Source organism: Palaemon carinicauda, chromosome 19 (assembly GCF_036898095.1).
Source record: "Palaemon carinicauda isolate YSFRI2023 chromosome 19, ASM3689809v2, whole genome shotgun sequence".
Lineage (NCBI taxonomy): Eukaryota > Metazoa > Arthropoda > Malacostraca > Decapoda > Palaemonidae > Palaemon > Palaemon carinicauda.
In genome coordinates this window covers 124,805,508-124,825,411 of record NC_090743.1, presented here as the reverse complement: position 1 = coordinate 124,825,411, position 19,904 = coordinate 124,805,508, and the positions used below count along the sequence as shown (strand labels likewise).

Below are 19,904 nucleotides of genomic sequence, written 5' to 3'. Positions count from 1 at the left end.
AGTGTGGCGATCCCGCCGTGGCATCGCAGGTTTTTTTCCCCAGAGAACTCTCCTTGCTTTCCTCATGGCCGCTCAGGTGCAGGCTTCCGCCTCCTTCGCTTTTTGGAGGGCTGGTCAACTCCGGTAGGCTTGGGTTCGACCTTCTTCAGTGCCGGGACAAGCTTCCGGATGCTTACCATGAGTGTGGGTTCATGGTATTTTGCTAGGAGCCTTCTCTTCTTCTGCCTCAACATCTGGAGTATCTGGCCATGATATTGAGTCAACGGCCTTACCACATTGGAAACCCCGCTTCTCGTCCGTCCAGCGAGGTTAAGCAACGTTGGTTCTGGTCGGTACTTGGATGGGTTACCACCTGGGGACGCCAGATTCTGTTGCCACCTCCTCCGAGCCTTCCCTTCAGTTGACTGTGGCAAGGCTGAGGAGAGTCGCAGTACCTGTTCTCTGTCAAGCAGAGCTTTCAGCCCTACCTTGGAACGTTTCCTAGTTCTCCTTTCCTCATTGACCCGTCTATAGTTCCGAACGGTCGCCTCAGGATAAGTTCCATGTGGGCCGGTCCAAGTTCTGGTGGTTTCAGGCAACGATTAATTGGACTTCCTGGCCCCTATGGGACCAGCGGAACTATTAGACCTGCAATGGGTGTTGACCTATGGAACCTCTTGATGGGAGTGGATATTCTCGTCCTTTCCCCTCATTCTTGATGCTGTTCTCAGACTAAGGGGGGGGAGGAGCATGTTCCGGTCCAGGCCTATGGTCAGGACCTGAAGGATACCTCTCCATCATTCAGGCAGGCTTAGGGGCCGTAGTCTGGCCCCGCTACAGATCCTACAGCTCCTGCCGAGTCACTCCGTGCGCGTCGACTTCATGATTCTGGGGTGTTCTAACCAGCAGGGGACGCATTTTCACACCTTCACATCTTGCAGTAGAGATACCGAGATGATTGAGATACTCTCAATACCACCGTCGGCTCTCTCATTCCAGGCAGAGGAATGTTCTCTCCGACTATCCGAGCAGAGCCTTGAGTAACCAGCAAGTCCTGGTCTGGGGGACCTGATCGCGACAACTTGGAACTTCAAGCTTCCGCTGTTCTTCCCCCCAGTTTCAGACCCCGAGACTCTGGCAAGATGCATTCCGGTGATGGTGGGACAACTTCGACGCCTGCGTCTTCCCTCCTTTTTGTCTGTGGAGAATGGGTCTCAACAAGACCAGGTTGTCTGTCAACCTTTCAATGGGAGAGCTCCACTGGACCCTCTGCTTCCCCTGACGGAACTTCCGGGAGAGCTTCTCCCACGGCACAGACTACTCAAACAACCACACTGCAACATCTTTCACAAACCGGGGCGTCACTTCGGCTTCATGCCTGGAGACACTACGCCTCCTCCTCAAGAAGAGACAACCCGCTACAGTCGCGGGACGGAGGTCGCGTCATCTGCGATAGTCATCCGCAGGGGTCTTCCAGGCGAAGTGAAGAGTCTTCGGTGGTTGGTGCCGTGGGAGATATACCTCTTCCCTTGAGGCCTCTTCTCCAGCAATAACGGTCTTATTGCCGTTCGGCTGGAGGAAACTCCTTTCCGCTCTCGGCAATGAAACTTGTCGCTCAGCCTTTCCCTGACCTTCAGGCTTAAAGGAATAACTTTTTCCTGCCCGCTGGATCTTTCCTCGCTCATGCAAAGCTACGATCGTCCCTTTCCTAGTCGGAGTGAGACCTCCAACTTGGAGCATGGCTCGGACTTTTTAGTCCCTTAAGAGATCTTCTCAAAACCCTTTACGACAGGCCTCAGATTGTATTCCGTCTTGGGTCTCCTGCTCACTCTGGCCGCGGCCAGTGTGTAAGCAATCTTCTTGGTCTCGTACGACTCCGCCCTTTCTAAGGAAGAGGGGGAGGCAACATTCAGGTTCGCTCCTGAGTTGTTGGCTAGACTCAGAATCTTGGGGTCCCGGCCCTTCGGTCCAATTCCTTCAAGATTTCGAGTCTCCATTCTGTATCTGATGCCCCAAAACCTTCTCTTTCTTGCCAGTAATGGAATCGAGAGGTTAGCTTTGGGAACTGCTGCAGTTTGTCCTCAGTTGCAGCCGATTTGGGAGCACAAGGAGGACACGGGGGAGAGTCACCAGTATACCTCTTCAGCTCGGACTCGAGGACATTCATCTCGACCTGTCTCCAGACCCTCCCCTGTCACGTTGCCCTACAGCACGATGTTGGATACATCGCAACGTCCCTCGCCTTCGAGTAATACTGCTCTGTGACGCAGGTGCTACAAGCTGGAGTCTGGAAGCGTCTAATGACCTTCGCAGCCCGCTTCCTGCAGGGCGTGAGCCACAGGAGTTTCGATACGTTTTCTATCGCTCTGTGGTGGCTACACAACAGCTGGTCTAACCTCAGGCTCCTTTTTGGACAGGCAGCCGAAGGTTGAGGGCATTGTTATCAGGTTTTAGTCTGCATGAATGAAAGAAGTATGTCTGGCCCTTATTTCTTTCTTCATCATCCCCTCTACGGGGAAGTAGCATCCTGGTCTGCATAGCTGACCTCGAACCTCTGCAGGTAAACCATGCTTCCTTGTGTTCCGAGTATTGAGTCAATACTGTCGCGTCCCCCATACCCTGACGAGGTGGTATTGGGAACGTCCTAACCCAGAGTTCCTTCTGGAACTCCAGGTTAACTGCCTAGGACGGGTCACACTTCTTCCTTCACACACAAGCTTATGTAGGCCACACGGTTCCTTGCGGAGCAAGGAACTTGTGAGGTGCAGGGACTCCTTTTCTCGAGTGTGACTCACTCGGATTCTGAGTCCCCGGGTAAAGCCAAAGCCAGTATGGCTGGGGACTTTCCACCCTACCTAAGGGGTAAGTCACCCAATGTAAATAGCGTGGTTTGTATTTCGGTTACGGAACAAATGACAAATTCGAAGATAATTTGTATTTTTCCTAACCATACAAACCTTAGCTATTTACACATATTTGCCTGCCAGCCCTGTCCCCCAAGACAAGTCCTACCTCTAAGTGAAAGTGAGCATTCACCTGTGTGTGAGGGGGGGAGGGGTAGCTAGCTACCACTCCCCCCCCCCCCCCCGCTAACTAGCGCGGGGGTAATACACCCTCGTTAAATTCTAATGGCTCGCCATTTCAGCTGCGCAAAAAGGTAAGCCCAATGTAAATAGCTAAGGTTTGTATGGTTAGGAAAAATACAAATTATTTTCGAATTTGTCATATTTCTCTGTTATCATCTACCGGGTTAACAAATGCAGAATTGTCTATATCAATGCCTAAGGAATTCCACAAACTGATATTTGTTGATCCTAAGTCACTAACCATGGCTACTACAGGAAACCCAGCTTTCTCAACCCGAATAATCAATTTAAAATGGAGATCTTTTTTCATGTTAGTGTCGAAATTATAATAAATAATTTTTTTCCAGGAAGTGGTAAGTCCTCTGATCATTGCGCATTGTACTTTGGATTTAGGATCGTAACTCCAAATTTGTGCAACACTGCACTCGTCAAATGAAATTACACACAGACGCTCGTGTTCCAGCATTGACTCCGATTTGATTTTTAATAAGTGGATTACCGATTCCAAAATGCCAAGTTCTACAGCTATCGTACTTGACCAGCGATATAAAGTTGATTAAGAAGGAAAAGGTAATTTCCACTCTTCTCTTAAAAACTTATAAGCTTTTTGACTCAAACTGCGTAACGTTAAGGCTTAGCTGATATCATCGTCTTCCCAAGTATTAATATTACTTCCAGTGACAAGACATGCTACTTGTTTGGGTGAAAAGTTTATCTTTAAATTAGCTTTGACTACAACAGTTGCTGATGCATACATCTCATTAAACTTAACGTACAGTACATCGCTGTTTTCTCTTTTTCCCAGTTTTCCTTTTCTTTTTCCCACTTGACCTTATTATCCAACCATTTAGCTTTTTCATTTTCCCATTTAGCCCTTTCAGTAGCAAAATAGCTTTCTTTAACTTCCCACTGCTCTTTTTCGCATTTCCACTTTCCTTCATATTCTTCCCACTTCCATTTGATATCATCTCTCTCCTTCTCCAGTTGCTCAATTATATGTTGCAAATCTTCAATCGTGGCCACCGATCTGACTTTTTGTACAAAAATCTTCCCTGTTTCGTCGTGCTCTTGACTAAGGATTTCATCTACAAGTCGTTTTTGTCCTCTTTTTTCGGCCCTTACCATCCTGGACGTATCTAATTAAAATCAAAATTGAATTATTAAAAAGATGGACTTGTATAGAGAACAATGCGATTAGAATTTTCTGACATTATTGAATATGTAAAAATCTGAACTAAAATTTATGAATGGTACTTTTTCACAGTGAAATGGAATTAAAGAAATTTTTTTTTTAACTATATATGAGGAAAACAACTGATTCTGCGATTTCCAGATTACTGGTGAATAATAAAGAGGATATACAATAATTATAATCTATGTAAGTTGATTACAGCGTCATTTATATCTTAATGTTTAACCAACAATACACGATACTGGTTTCTTACCTTGTGATGCATGTGAATGTCCAGTTGTAGGTAAATGCATCATCGTTACAGATCCTTTCTTTATTCTGATGAGAGATCGAGGCACTGGTTGATTCAGCAATTCGTACATCAAATTCCTTTCAAATGCATCAGCTTCAAAGTGTTTACTACATATCTGAGTGTTTTCCCCATTAATAAGATCTCGTTTGCACAGCTGAATCCACGTTTTCCTTGTAATGATGTCCTTAGGGAATTTATGAAAAGTGAGATCCTTACTTTTTCCTCTATATGAGAAGCATCCGAAAACTGCACAATTACTGGGCATTTTGTTATATATAAAACAGCTTTAATCAGCAAGGCGGAAGTGTACACCACGTTTGCTTGTAAACAACAGCCCGGTCAAGGGGTGATCGACCTTTGGTATGCTTGGGTGGATCTAGTCTATAGACCTTGGCCGCACCTATAGGTCCTGCCTACGTCACAGTCTGTACCTGCGCAGAAGACTCATATTTTTGGTCGGGATTGAGAAGACCTCCTTAATCTATAGACCTTGGTACTTCCCTTAAGTTCCCTCTTGGAGATATCTTTATGTGCTGGTGGTTAAGTTGAAACTGAGGGGAAGGTGGAAAAAAAAGGGGTGTTGTAGAACAACATCCAGGAACTTTGGAAAAATTACTTGTAAGCTGTTAATTGGTTTAAAGAAATACCTGACAAACACGTCATTGTAAATACACAGAAACCAAGCATACGCAATAAGTCCCCTTCAGTCTCTCAGACGTAAACAATCGACTTAAAAGTGAAAAACATACTACACATTTTAATAGACCGATACAGAGTTATTATGCCCCAGCCCCTATTGAACATATGGAGAAAAATACCAAACTAGCCAGCACTTGTCCATTTTTTATAGCGAATTCCAGTTTTGCTAGTAGTTAAAGTATCATATATTTACTGCCAGGAGTGAAGTCTGTTGGGAAGCGATCTAGGGATAGCCTCCCCCCATAGGTAAGTTGATGAGGGTACTGCTCCTAGGTTAGGTTAGGTGGGGAGTCTTAGGTTAGGTGGTGGTATTGTGTTTGTTTTCCTATCAGAATGTGTTTTTTTCCAGTCATAAATTTTGAAGTTTTAATATATCTAATGTTTAAAAGATATGGTTTTCTCCAGTTATTTGCTCGAAAACAGTTCAAAGTACCTTTAAATACACCATGAACATTTATTATTTTCTTCATTGGGAATATCGTATAGGTTATTACCATGTTAATTACTCAACTAGTCCATCCTAACCAACTACAAAGGCTCCAAATATACTAATAAGGAATAGGCCTAGGTCAAGACTTACTAATGTAGCCTAATAGCAACTACTGTAGTGTAAATTGTCAACTTGTTCATAGGCTAATCGGTGTTCTTATATACTGTAGACATAAGGGAGATCTGACAGATGTTTACTGGTGTTGTGTTTTGCTATTTAAAGCTGTAAGGTCAGGCTAATATATACTCCTGAACAGTAACCATTCATTGGCAATGAGCTAGACCTAGTTTTTATTGCAAAGCTATGTGTATATGATATTTTGCAATCTAAAGAAGTTCAGAAATAATTTGTTCCTATGTATAGTACAAACCTTTCACCTTAAAAAGCGTTGTGACTTTAGCAAACGGCTGTTAAGCTTTTTAACAAGGTAAGCTCACCAAGCTGTGTAGTGACCCCTAGGACCCACCCACCCAGCAGGTAGTGCTACCTTCATTTTAACTTTCACTTTGGCCCTGTTGGTTTATAAGCTTACTCTCGCTGGAGCTTACTTTCCCAGTAAGCCCCAGCCGAACATGTGGCACGTACATGAGGAAGCCGGAAGCAGAACCAAATCAACTGTGTAGCTTCTGCAGGAGTACCTATGACTGCTCGAAGGCTTCCCCCTTGCTCTAAATATAGGAATTGGCCTCCAGTGGAGTGGAATGAGTTTGCAAAGAAGAGGAAGAGAGATTCTTCAAAGTCAGTCTGGGCAACGCTTAGGCTGATGCCCAAGAAGCTCTCAAGCTACTTAATCTATATTTCACGTGCAAATCCTTCTGTTTGCTTCTTCCGCCGAGGCTGAGTTCTTTGAGTGAAACATGAGTATATTCAGCTTTTGTTATTCTGGGGTTTGGTTTTTCATGGTACAGAGAACTGTAGGACTATAACCAATTTAATAAAAGTTGTTCCGACGCAAACACAAACCCTTTGCTATTTATAGGGGTACAGTATTAAATTTTTGACAATGCTGAAAAATACCCAAGACAATTTTAGTGAGGGATAACTACCCCCATCTGCTAGTTAGCAGGGCGGGATGGGGTAGGCTGGCTACCCCGCTCACTCACACCCATCAACTGAGTAACCACTTTTACTTTTGGCTGGGTAGAGTGTAGACGTGCTGTCTCTCTCTCTCTCTCTCTCTCTCTCTCTCTCTCTCTCTCTCTCTCTCTCTCTCTCTCTCTCTCTCTCTCCTGTAACTTAAAAACTTGCCTTGACTATTAATTTGCTGCTGGGTTTTTTTTTTTTTTTTTTTTTTTTTTTTTTTTTTTTTTTTTTTTTGCAGTTGTGTGTGCTTGCTGTCCAGATATGTGGATATATCCTGGTCGCAAGGGCCGCTCCTATGGCACCCTCATGTCGTCCGTTGAGACGGACCCTCGCCTCCTGTGCCTGGCTTGGCGGGGCCATCGGTGTTCACGAGATGACACCTGTGTTGAGTGTCTGGAGCGGCCTGCCTTCCAGTGGGAGAGGTTCGGGCGTAGGAAGAAGAAGTCTAAGAGCGATTCTTCGCCTTCGGGGTCTTCCTTGAAATCAAAGAAGTTGCGGGCTTCTACTTCTACCCCCAAATCTCTTTCTGAAGCTGCTCCTCTGCCGGGCCCTTTACGGTCTAGCAACAGTGCAGGGCTTGTGACTCCAAGTCAACCCTGTGGGATAGGCGAAAGTGTTGACTTCCCTAGTGAGTCGGCTCCAAGCCTTCCCCCAGGGGGCTCCTGCTCTTTCTCGGATTTTGTATCCTTTTGGCCATTGCTGGGCGTCGATGGTCCCCCTTCAAAAGCAGCTCTCTTTGAGCTCCTTCAGAGGGGAGCGGAGAGAAGGTGGTCATTTCCTTCCTCCGCGGAGGTTGATCCTCCTTGTGGGCACAGGCGCTGCAGCCCATCAGTCAGGCTTCGAGTATGTTTCTGTTGCCGAGGAGTTTGCTGATCCACCAGGGATGGTGGCAGATCTTTCTTTGAGGCAGGTTTCCCCTTTTGGGGGAACGAGTCTCTCGTTCACAAGAGAAGACCGCCTCAGGGCATCGGCGGTCCCTGTACGCTTATGGTTCTCCTCCAGAGGCGGAGCGAGAGCCTTATCTTAACCGATGTTCTCCTTCGAGAGAACAAACCTCCCCTGCTGAGGAGGTATCTCTCGAGCTGGATCAGTGTCCCCCTCAGGTGAAGTCTGCCATGCGTTCCTCTCCAGAGGATCGTAGGGTGGAAGGGTTCGTAACCCCTCTCCATCCTGGATGTTCTCCTCCTCGGGCTGTGAGGAGACGTCTTTTTGAACCTGCTGTTCACTTTGACCCCTCGGGATCTCGTGACGGTCACCCTTTGCGCTAGCGTGATCGTGAGCCTCCAGGTTCTCGTCATGTTGATCCTGCGGATTTTCATGATCCTGGGAGTCCTTCGGGCCTCCGTCGCGTTGAAATTTCGGGTTCTTGTGACTTGGAAATTTTGAGTTCCAGTTACACTAAGCCTCCAGGGTCTCTTAACAATGGTTACGCTGAGCCTTCAGGGTCTCTTAACGATGGTTACGCTGAGCCTTCAGGCTCTCGTGCCATCAGTCACACTGACCTTTTGGGGTCTCGTAATTCTTGTTATGCTGAGCCCATGGGCTCTCATGTCTCTCGTGGAAAAATTAAAATAATATTTTTAAAAAATGCAAATTTATATATTATGCTTGTATATTCTAATTAGAGTGTTATTTTTGTATATTTTGGTCCTTCAACCTTGTCTAATGATATTATTATTTTTGCAGCACGCCCTACTCCATGTAGAGCTTGAAGAGGATAACTAAACTTGCAGTCAGACAAGTAGAGGTACTAGAATAGAAGTAATCTTGTACAATCCTGCACCTGTTTACATCACTGGTCAGCCTGGTGAAGACTGTCAAAAGTAGGTACGTGTGTAAAGCATCTGACTTGATGAACTATGGAGAACCTGTTAAAGATTGGCGGCGGGAATGCTATGGGCTCCCCTCTGCTTTTGAAAGTGATATAGACTTAAGCTGGTGAACACATAGTTTCTAGTTTGATAACGAGGGTAATTCTCAGGATATTAGTGCAGTGGACACTTCAGTGGAAGAAAACCCCACGGTTGAATATATATTCAGAGATTTTTTGACACTGACTCTTCTGGGTCTCGTGACAGGGAAAAACCTAGGTTTCACGTTGCGTTGACACTTCAGGGTCTCGCAACTCAGGTTACGCTGAGCCCTCAGGCTCTCATGCCTTTCATCACGCAGACCCTTTGGGGTCTCGTGATAGGGAAACCTCGATTTCCCGTTGCGCTGACCCTTCGGAGTCTCACAACCCAGGTTACACTGATCCTTGGGCTATCGTGCCTCTCGTCACGCTGATCCTTCGGGGTCTCGTGGCAGGGAAACTGCGGTTTCTTGTTACGTCGACCCTTCAGGGTCTTGTACTATCAGTATTGCTCAGCCTGTGGGGTGTGTGCCGGACGCTACGCTGAACCCTCGGGTTCTTGTAGCATGGAGTTCTGTCCTCGTCGCGCAAATCCTAGGGGTTCACGTGATCACGCTGAACCTGTTGATTCTCGTGACCCTCGCCATCGAGAGATTTACTCTCATGACTGAGTGTCTCCGGACTCTCATCGCACAGAGCGTTCGCGCTCACTAAACCAGCGCTACGCTAAACCCCCGTGTTTTTGCAGCCATCATCCTGTTATCCATCCAACAGGAGTTAGTGACAAGGTTCCTCAAGGTCGTCGCCACGTGGATTCTTATGGGTCGCGTGACCGGGGTTTACGATCCACGGTTCCTTCCTCTTCTGGCTTTCCACCTCTTGACCCAGCTCAGTCTCGCACTGCGTCACGCGACATAACAGCGTTGCGTGACGCTTTCGATGCGCCGGTGCTTGGCGTTCCTACGTCTCGTTCAAGAGAGGGTTCTTGTTGTTTGCCATCCTCGCAAAAACAACTTCACCTCACCCCGGTGGTTACCTCATCCTCGGATGAAGTACCACCTTTGCTTTTGGCTGTAGAAGGTCACTCCTCACGGGTAACCCTGCTGCTAGGAGAGACACCCATCATTCTCTCCAGTCTCAAAGGCTTCCATCACCTCAGAGACGTCAGTCGCCCACGCGACAACGGCTAGACCCTATCCCTAAGGGTAGGCCTGAGCCAATTTTGCCTGGTGGGAAGCCTCCTACAGGCAAGAGGGTTAAGAAACCTGCCAAGGTTCCTAAACCCAAGGATCCGTGTCTTCCTAAGGATCTCCCCCTCAGTTCTTTGGGAGCCTGCAATCCCCCATGGCTTTGAGCATTATTCAGTGTAATGCTCCCCTGCTCCCAGTCCTTAGGAGGGACTCCAAGGATTCCTTTGTTGCCGCCTCTTGTCCCTGGGGCTTCCCCGCCTACCAATCCTAGGAGGAGTTCGGAGGATTCCGTCTCTGGAGGTCTATCTGGTTGTAGGGAGAAACCTTTCTCCCCTCGCAAGATGCCTCGGGAAGAGTGTGTAAGAACTTCAAGGTAGACCCTTGCAGTTCAAGATGCCACAGGCCAGACCTAAGGGGGAGAGGAAGAGGATCCATCCTTTGCCTCCCAAGGAAAACGGTAACTTGCTACAGGGACTCCTTTCGTCCATCCCCAGTCGAGATAGTGTCTAAGGAGGTACGACCTGTGACTGGGCGCGACGTGCTCCCTCCAGCGCCGGATTTCCGTCCCGCCCGTAGACCAGCAGAGCCTTCTAGGGCCTCGCTTACGGAGGAACGCCTGTCTCTGAGCAGGGAGCCGAAGGATTTATTTACCATATGTAAATCCTCGGCCAGGCTTCCCTCTTTGTTGCCTCCTAGGCAGCCGGAAGCGAGCACTTCCTAAGCAGTTTCCCTATCTCTGGTTTAACCTGAGTTGTCTTGTACCTGTGCCCTCAAGATTCTCTCCCATTAGATGGTGAACCTTTGGGTTAACACCATCCGGAAGAAGAGAAATGCCGTCGTAGGATTCCCTAGACATCTCCTTCAGGCCGAAGTGGCGAGACTAAGGAATGCACCTTTCAAAGCTAATTCCCTCGATCAACCCTGAGGATGTCGAGCTGGTGGCAGAGAAGAGGAGGAAGTTCAGCCAGGACTCCCTAATCCGGAAGGTCCTGACAGCCAGTCTTTACCACTCTCAGCCACAACGGAAACCACAGCCAAACCGCAAGCTAAAAGGGCTAGAGACCACAGGGTCAAAGGGGGGCCCAAGCAAGCCTTTCGTGGTAAGAAGTCCTTTCGTGGTAAGAAGTCCTTTCGTGGAGGAAAGGAAAAGGGATCCAGTCGAGGCCGTTTCCACTAGGATAGGCAGTCCTCCCATTTGTCCACCGGTGGGGGGATGCCTGCAAAGACGCTGGCAGAGGTGGCTTCACCACGGGGCCGAGCCCTGGACGGTCGAGGTGATTCTTTCAGGATATCGCGTCCTGTTAACTCTCTCTCTCCCTTCACTGACTCAAGTGCCAGTTCCATCAAACTCCTATGCGAAGGGATCTGCACAGGAGAAGTCCAGACCATGTTGGAGAAGGGTGCTCTCCAAGAGGTTCTCGATGGGTCCCCAGGCTTTTACAGTCGACTCTTTCTTGTGAGAAAGGCGTCTGGAGGCTGGAGACCAGTCATCGACCTCTCGGCTCTGAACAGGTTTGTCGAACAGACCCTGTTCAGAATGGAGATGGCCGACACTGTCAGACAAGCGATAAGACCGCAGGACTTCATGTGCTCTCTAGATCTGAAGGACGCATACTTCCAGATCCAAATCCATCCGTCTTCCAGGAAGTATCTAAGATTCTTGCTTAACCAGAAGCATTACCATTTCAGGGTACACTGTGTTTCGGTCTTTCCGCAGCACCCCAGGTCTTCACGACTGTTAACCACAGAGTCGGCATCTGTCTCCTAAGATACTTGGACGACTGGCTGATTCTGGCAGATACAGAGGCGGTCCTTCTCAGCCACCGAGACAAGCTTCTAAGGTTTTGCCAGGATCTGGGAATCGTGGTAAACCTCGAGAAGTCTCATCTGCTCCCCTCTCAAGAACTGGTATACCTAGGCATGTGCATAGACACCCTAAGGCACAAAGCTTTCCCATTAGACGAAAGAATTCAGAGACTGAGGAAGATAGCACAGGTCTTCCTCAGATGGGAAGAGCTCCCGGCGCAGAGTTGGCTTCACCTTCTTGGTCACCTATCTTCTCTGCCCCGACTGGTCCCCATCAGTCGCCTCAGGATGAGATCTCTCCTGTGGTGTCTGAAATCCCAGTGGGATCATTCCCGCGAGTCCAGCGATCATCTAGTCCACATAGGGCTATAGGAACGGTCTGATCTCAGATGGTGGTTGGCAGATCCGAACCTCTGCAAAGGGGTCGATCTTCTCGTCTCTCCCACAGAATTGATGCTCTTTTTGGATGCTTCAAAAGAAGGGTGGGGACCCAAGTGCTGCACTATTACATCTCCGGCCAATAGTCCGAATCAGAATGGTACCAGCACATAAATCTCTTATTGATGAGGACAGCCTTTCTGGCCCTCAATCAGTTCCGCCAGGTCTTGGAGGGGCTCTCCGTGGTGTTGAACAAACAGGGTGGTACCTTTTCACAGCAGCTGTGCCATCTTGCAGTAGAGATACTCAGATGGGCAGAAGACAACTCGGTTACTCCAGCTCGCTTCATTCCGGGCAAGTGGAATGTGCTAGGAGACAAGCTGAGCAGAGCGAAACAGGTAGCTGGCACCGAGTGGCCTTTGAATCCGCTGATAGCCAACAAAGTCCTGACTTTGTGGGGTTCTCCGACTGTGGATCTGTTCACAACGGCCCTCTGAATTTCAGGCTCCCGTTATACTACTCCCCAAGCTCTTTGGCAAGATGCCTTTATGGCAACGGTGGATAAACCTGGACGCTTGCACGTTTCCCCAGTTCTGTCTGATGAGAAAAGTCCTCAACCAGGTACGAGCAAGCAACAACTTGCAGATGACTCTTATAGCTCCGCTATGCCATCAGTCAGAATGGTTTCCAGACCTTCTGTAACTCCTCATGGAGATCCCGAAGGAGCTCCCTCCACGGCACGACCTCCTCAAACAACTGCACGCCAACCTCTTCCACAAAACCGTAGCTTCGCTTCGGCTTCATGCCTGGAGACTGTCTAGCACCTCCTCAAGTAGAGAGGCTTTTCACAACCGGGACACCTAAGGAAATCCACAATGGCAGTCTACCAGGCAAAGTGATCAGTTTTCTTTGGTTGGTGTCGTGGAAGGGGTATCTCTCCCCTCGATGCCTCTGTTTCTACTATAGCAGAGTTCCTTGTATACCTTCAGGAAGAAAGGCTTCTCTCGGTCTCAGCAGTCAAAGGCTACCACTCAGCCTTGAGTCTCGCCTTTAGACTGAGAGTTGATATTTCCTCCTCGGAACTTTCTTTGCTCATACGTAATTACGAGTTCACTTGTCCCATGTTATAGCTTAGACCTCCTCCTTGGAACGTGATTCGGGTCCTTTGGTCCCTGAAGGGCCCACCTTATGAACCATTACACCAGGCTTCCGATCACCACCTCATGTGGAAGACGGTGTTCCTGCTCACGCAGGCTTTGTCCAAGAGAGTCAGTGAACTTTATGGTCTATGTGCTGATGTCTCCCAGTCCAGGAGATGGGGAGAAGTATTCCTCAACTACCTCCCTGAGTTCATTGCTAAGACTCAAAATCTGTCTGTGCTTGACTCCAGGTTCGGCTTATTCCGGATAGAGAGTCTTGGTTCTGTGACCGGAGATCCAGACCAACTGTTATTATGTCCAGTAAGGAGTCTGAGGTGTTTTTAAAAAAGAACAGCAGCAGCTTGCTCCCGTGTGCAAGCGCTTTTCGTTAGCTCGAGGAAAGTCAAGAGGAGGGTCATGAGAAATACAATTTCCTCGTGGATCAGGCAAGTGATTGGAATTGATCTCAATCCAGACCCTCCTCCTTACAATTGACCCAGAGCTCAGGACGTCTGGGGTAATGCAACGTCCCGGGTGTTCAAGAAGAACTTCTCTGTGGCACAGGTAATGCAAGCGGGCGTGTGGAAGCGTCAGACAACCTTCACCGCCCACTACCTGCAAGGCGTAACCCACAGGAACATGGAAACCTTTTCCATTGGTCCTGTGGTGGCCGCACAACAAGTGGTCTAAAGGCCTCAAGCTCCCGGGTTAGTCTGGGGTGAATGAGAATGAATGTCTGGCTCCTTTCTTCCTTTCACCTTGTACCCCCTGGGGAAACCACTGCAAGACCACAGCATAGCTAACCTCACCTCTCTGCAGGTAAGACTCATTTCCTTTGTGCCTCCTGAGTATTTAACTTATACTTTGTTATGTCCTCAATACCTTTTAAGGGAGGGTATTGGGTAAGTCTTGGAACCCTATGCTTGTACTCAAGTTCCTACGTAAAGACAAGTCACTAGTCTGTCACACAAGCTTCTGCAAGCCGCTATCAGTGCGTTACCTTGTAACGACATTGGTTTTAGCAAGGGTAGGGTTCCTACTAATTCGATCATAGATCAAATGAGAGAACCCCGGGTCATAACCAAGGCCAGTTGGTAGTACTTCCTCCCTCCTAAGAGTAAGACACCCATATAAATAGCGAAGGGTTTGTATTTGCGTAGGAACAAATAACAAATTTGGAGATAATTTGTATTTTTTGTAGCATACAAATTGGGTGTTATTTATACAAATTGGCCCGCCACCCTGTCCCCCTAGAAGACTTGCCAGAAAGTAAAAGTGGTTACTCAGCCGACGAGTGTGAGTGAGCGGGGAGCTGGTCTATCCCCCCACCCGCTAAATAGCGGTTGGAGGTAATTATCCCTCACTAAAATTGTCTTGTCTAGTTTTCAGCATTCCGAAAAGTAATACTGTACCCTTATAAATAGCTCCAGGTTTGTATGCTAGGAAAAATACAAATTATCTCCAAATTTGTTATATTTTGTAAAACTAATAGTTCTATAGAATTGAAATGGTAATTACTCTATCACCATGTCTTCTTTGTTTTTCAGGTGTGGTTCTTCTGTGTTCTGCCGTCTATTTTCACCCAAGGTCTTCAAGATCTTAAACTCCTAATAAGGTAAGTGGATTCAACATCAAAAACTTTTTCATATAAGGGCTTTGCTTAAAGAGGATAGATGTATAATGAGCAGTTTCCTTTTTTGATACAGATTCTCAATGCTATTTCTCCATGCTCATTAGGTCCCTCCCACTGGTCCTTATCCTGGTGCCAAAATACTATACCCAAAATTTCTCTGAATGACTGTTTAGCCCTCTCATTATAGTTCATATCGGTTTTAAAGTTTCACATATTCTCCAAAATATTTGTGAAGGATTTTAATGTGGTTTACTTTTTGTGTCAAAAGGGATTTTGAATTTGCAAGTACAGTACTATGCTTATATCTAGTGAATTATGTCACTTTGCATTTTATTTTTCTATATAGTGTGATAGGTAAACTTGGAGCTCCTTCTAGATAATGTGATAGGTAAATTTGGATCTCATTACCCACAGATATCTGGAACCGATGTTTAATAACAGCTGGCTTGAAGGTGGATAAGTACAATGTAGTACAGTAGTCACGTCCCAAATATTTATCAATGCTTATTTCATCATTAATCTTAGTTGTTCCATTACAAATACAAATATTCGTCCTTTGTATACAAGAGGTAACAAAAAATCTGGAATACATGGCAGTTAAGATTTTGTAATGTGGTGTAAACAAATGGTCTGTAGTTACCAACTGGGAGCGTGTAACTCCCGTCCCCCTTCTTGCTCGCTGAGTAGCTACTTTAATAGTAGCCGCCAGTGAGGACATGTTTTTGCTACCTGGACTATTTTGGCAGGTTTTTCTAGTTATTTCTCATTCTTTCCAGTGCGGTAGTGATTTTGTGTTTTCATTGAGGACGCCTGTAAAGTTGTAGAAATGTCTGGGTGTGTTGGATAATAAATGTGGCACCTTTATGAGTGATAAGGAGACTGATCCTCACCTCTTGTTGCCCTGCCTGCAAAGGACACTGCGGTAGTCAGGCCTCTCCTTGTACCAAATGTTAGGAGTGGTCACCCTACCAGTGGGTAGCATATGGCATGAGGAGGAAGGAACTCTGAAAGAGATTCATCATCCTTGAATTTGAAGTAGTCCTGACTTCTCCATCCAACCCCCGGTATGCTGCCTCCCTACCCTTCCCTGTCAGTCTCCTCTGGAGGCCTTTCAGTTGAGAGTGATGGCCTTTTAACTTTAGGTCAAACTTCAGGGCAAGGAGACCTCACATTTCCCTTAGCGAAACAGGAAGGCCTCCGCCCCGAGGGGAGTGTCTTTGGCAGATGGATGGTGTCTTACGTGTGTTTTAGTCCTCCTTGGGACTGAAAAATCCTCCTCCTAAGGAGCGGTTAGTGGAGGTGCTCGCTTCGAGGGCATTGCAAGAGAGCATTGTTACTCCTGTCAGAGATGTCATTGGCTCTTTTCCCTTGGTAGTCCAGAGGAGGGAGTACCTCCACACTGGTCTCATGCCTCAGAAGTAGAACATCTCCACAGTAGTCACTTGAGCACCTTGTGAGACCAATGAAGGAGATATGTCTCCTAAACACCCTTCCTCTGGGAAACATGCTTTTACAAAGGTATCCTAGTGTTGGTGAGCGTGTCTTCCAATATGCAATCAGATAAGCCTACTTGCTTTCACCTGTGCATGCTAGTTCCCCAGCAATTCCACCCACAGACACTTCAAGAACAACCCTTTGCGCAGTATCGCAAGTTATGACTAGTGCCTTAGCTCTTCCGAGCAAACTCAAGATATTTGATAAGTGCGGCCCTAAAGAGCTAGCGATCACCTGAGCATTCACAGAGTTTCCATTGCGTTCACTCACTGGGTGAGTAGAGCGCACTCACCTGAGCACGCTCACAAGGTTGCTTGTCAATCTCAGCTTAACCCCTCCTCACCTGGTACGAGGGAACTAATGAGTACTGCAGCAGGTTCTATTCCCCTGTGCTCCATACCGACGCATGCTCAACTCCCTGGAGATAGGGAACAGAGGAACTACATAACTCACGCCTTACCCAGAGATGCGCATCGCCCAGATGCGCCTAATTAATGTACTGTACACTCATCGCAGACGGGTTTCCATAGATCGCACACCAGCAAGGAGAACTTCGCTAATGCACATGATACCTCTGGACAGGACACAGGATCCTAGACTTGCGCCTAGGATACTCACATCTCACAGTGATCACCTGGAAGATTATCCTAGTGTAGGGTATCTTTCCCCATAGAGAAGAAGATTACGCTTTCTCCTCCAGTTCCAGAACTGGGTAATTGGGCCAATAAGGCTTAATGACTGTCAAAGGCATGACTGAAAACCGCAAAAGACACCTTCCATAGGCGGCTAACCCCCTTAAATTCGTTGGGGTTCTCTGTCACTTTCCTTAATTTCAACCCCTCCAGAGACTGGCTGGGGACAATATCAAAGAGGAATGATCTTGAATATAGAGTAACTATTCTGATGAATCTGATGGTGCCTTTCCTCAGCTGGCTGGGCATAAAACATATAGTAAACTTGGCTCAAACTATTGTTCCTACACTTTGATGTGCATGTGTAAAAGCATTTACTTTTGCCGTCAGTTGATTATGCTGCTATTAGCGCATATTAGGTAAGATTCCCGTGTTCCCCATTGAGCATACACATCAGATCTGGAGATCTTACGCTTGTTTTCCCCCATGGAATCTAGCTCGTACACTCCAAAGCAATAGCCAGATCGCACTCAAGTGCATCCTTTTGTTTACAATTATTTGCGTTCACTTTTTAGCAATCATATTTGCTCATGTACATTCGAGTTTGCCTTTAAACACTCGTGTTAGCTGTTAGGGACAATTGTTGGCTTGCGTAAATATGCACTTGCTGATTAAAGCATACAAATTCTATTGCTTGCCTTTGAGCTCTTGAATGTATACAGCTGTTAGTGATCATGCATAATCTCCCAATTATTACCGGCCTCTAAATGGCACACTCTTCAGCTTTCGAGTGTGCTTCAGAGATCGAACAAGATTCACCTTGGGAAGGCTCTCTTTTAGTGGAGAAAGTATTTTTCTCGCTCAGCTCTTGAATCTTATCCATACAGACGGACAAGCATAACTGTACATGTGGGCCTTCAGTATGAACTTTCTTGACAGAATCGGGAAGTTCTATGCTTTTGCGCTCCTATGCTGTAGTGTAGCACGTGTCTACACATACTGATAATTTAGGTGGTTTTTGGTTATTGAATCATTGGCATAGGCTTACCCTCCTGTTAGAAGATAATACCCTAGACCAACCAAGTTCCTGATCACCTGTAGAATCTCTCTCGGTAGTGAGAACATACCATTCTAGATGCACACATACACCTCTACGTACTCAGGCCTCAGACCAAGGTAATTCTCTTAGGGTTAAGTGCATCTCTGGACACACACTATCTGTAGGGCAATCACACTTTTACCTCATAGGGAGAAGACTTTGGAAAACACTTCAGGTTTTTCACACAAGCATATCCATTATATTATACATTCTCCTTCATATGATGAGTACGTAATATCAATACCAGACACTAGAGGCTACATTACTAGGAGTAACTTAGTTGTCTCAGGTTTGCGAGCTCTCTACATGTGTCTGTCTCACATCAGACTTGGCATATACAAAATAAGGGGGTTTTCCCTTGTAGTGATGATTCTGTGGATCAAGTAACCCTTCCAAGAACAGTTGGCAAGAGCATTATAGTTCATATGCATATTACCATGGCATTACAATTGCCTCTCTGAACACTTTCACCTGGGAGTAAACAAGGACCAGACCAAGAGAATGTTCTCCAATGCAACCCCAGGCAACCCACTCATATCTTTTGGGTAGCCCTCATACTACAAACTCTAGAGCATACTCAATGCCAACAGCACACATTCCTCAGGGCCCACGAGACCAAAGGGAAGATCCCACAACATCGAGACAACAGAATAGCCAGATCATGAATTTCCTGCAAGGTTAGTCCATTGAACACACGCTCTCTTTTGTGGGGAAAGTCTCTGGTATACTTTCCATCTCCCGAGATCTCTATGTGCCACTAGTACTGTATAGAGAACTCAGATACCAGAATAGGAGGAAATAATCTCCAAGGACAAGGTCTCTATCTAAAAGGAGCTTTCCTGGTACTTGGACTGACCTGTGAACTTTAGATTCCTTATGACCTCGTCATAGGGACTCCACCCTCAAAAAGACCATTTGTTTTAAGGACAGCTCATTCCAAAGGCGATCCCTTCAGAGTTACAACCCCTTAGGCAGTCTTCCAAAGCAAGTGAGGGAGCAGAGTATTTGCCTTAAGCCACCGTCCTACCTCAAGGTACAGCACTACTGCTGTGGACTATCACCCTGGCTGAGTCCTTGGTCTAGATAGAACTGTGAGCAGGCCAACAAATTAGTTCGACTCCCTGCCACCTATGAGTTGGAAATCAGTAGAGGTAATGGACTTATTTATGGCAGACATAGGCTCAGTTTTGGCAGAAACCAGAAATCCAGAGACAGATTCTATCAGATCAACAGCCTGTGGGAGGCTACAAGAACACCAGTGATGGGAAGGAAAACATCCTTTGACAAACTTTTCGAGCAGACCCTCATTAGAACTTTAGTGGTTGGAACTGGCCAAAGAGGCTCCAAGTATAGTAGTACCAGCGACTAGGTGTCCGGATTGAGTAATTAACTCTGGACCACTAGATCAAATAGAATTCTACATCCTTTATTGTCTAGATAGAGGAGGTTTTGCATGTCAGAGGGAACCATTGGTTCTTCCCTCCCTTTTGACCTGGTAGTTACAACTTGAGGCCAGGCATGTCAGTAGAAAGAGTAGGAGAGCAACCATTAATCTTCTCTACCTCAAAGGATTCAAACATGGAAGCCACAGGAATGGCTAGCCTCCAAGCAAGCTTCGGGTTACACCACCGATCTGGGGCACTGGCTCATTTCGCTGCCTTTCAGGATCGCTCGAATCCTGTGAACAAGAAGAAATTCGCCAACCTAGTGTTATCAGGAGTGATGGCAAGCACCTTTTTAGCTTACCAGTCTGCAAACCAGTGGAACAACTGTGTGCTTAAGAGAATGGATGTCGTGGTGGCAAAGTGTATCAAGCAAATAGGGCAAAGAGAAACCTTAGCACTAAGAAATGCCCTAACC

General features: G+C 46.7%; 1 pseudogene; it reads left to right on the top strand.

The window, feature by feature from the left end:
- The first annotated feature begins 258 nt into the window (after positions 1–258).
- Positions 259–377, top strand: LOC137659400 (5S ribosomal RNA; annotated as a pseudogene).
- Positions 378–19,904: the final 19,527 nt, after the last annotated feature.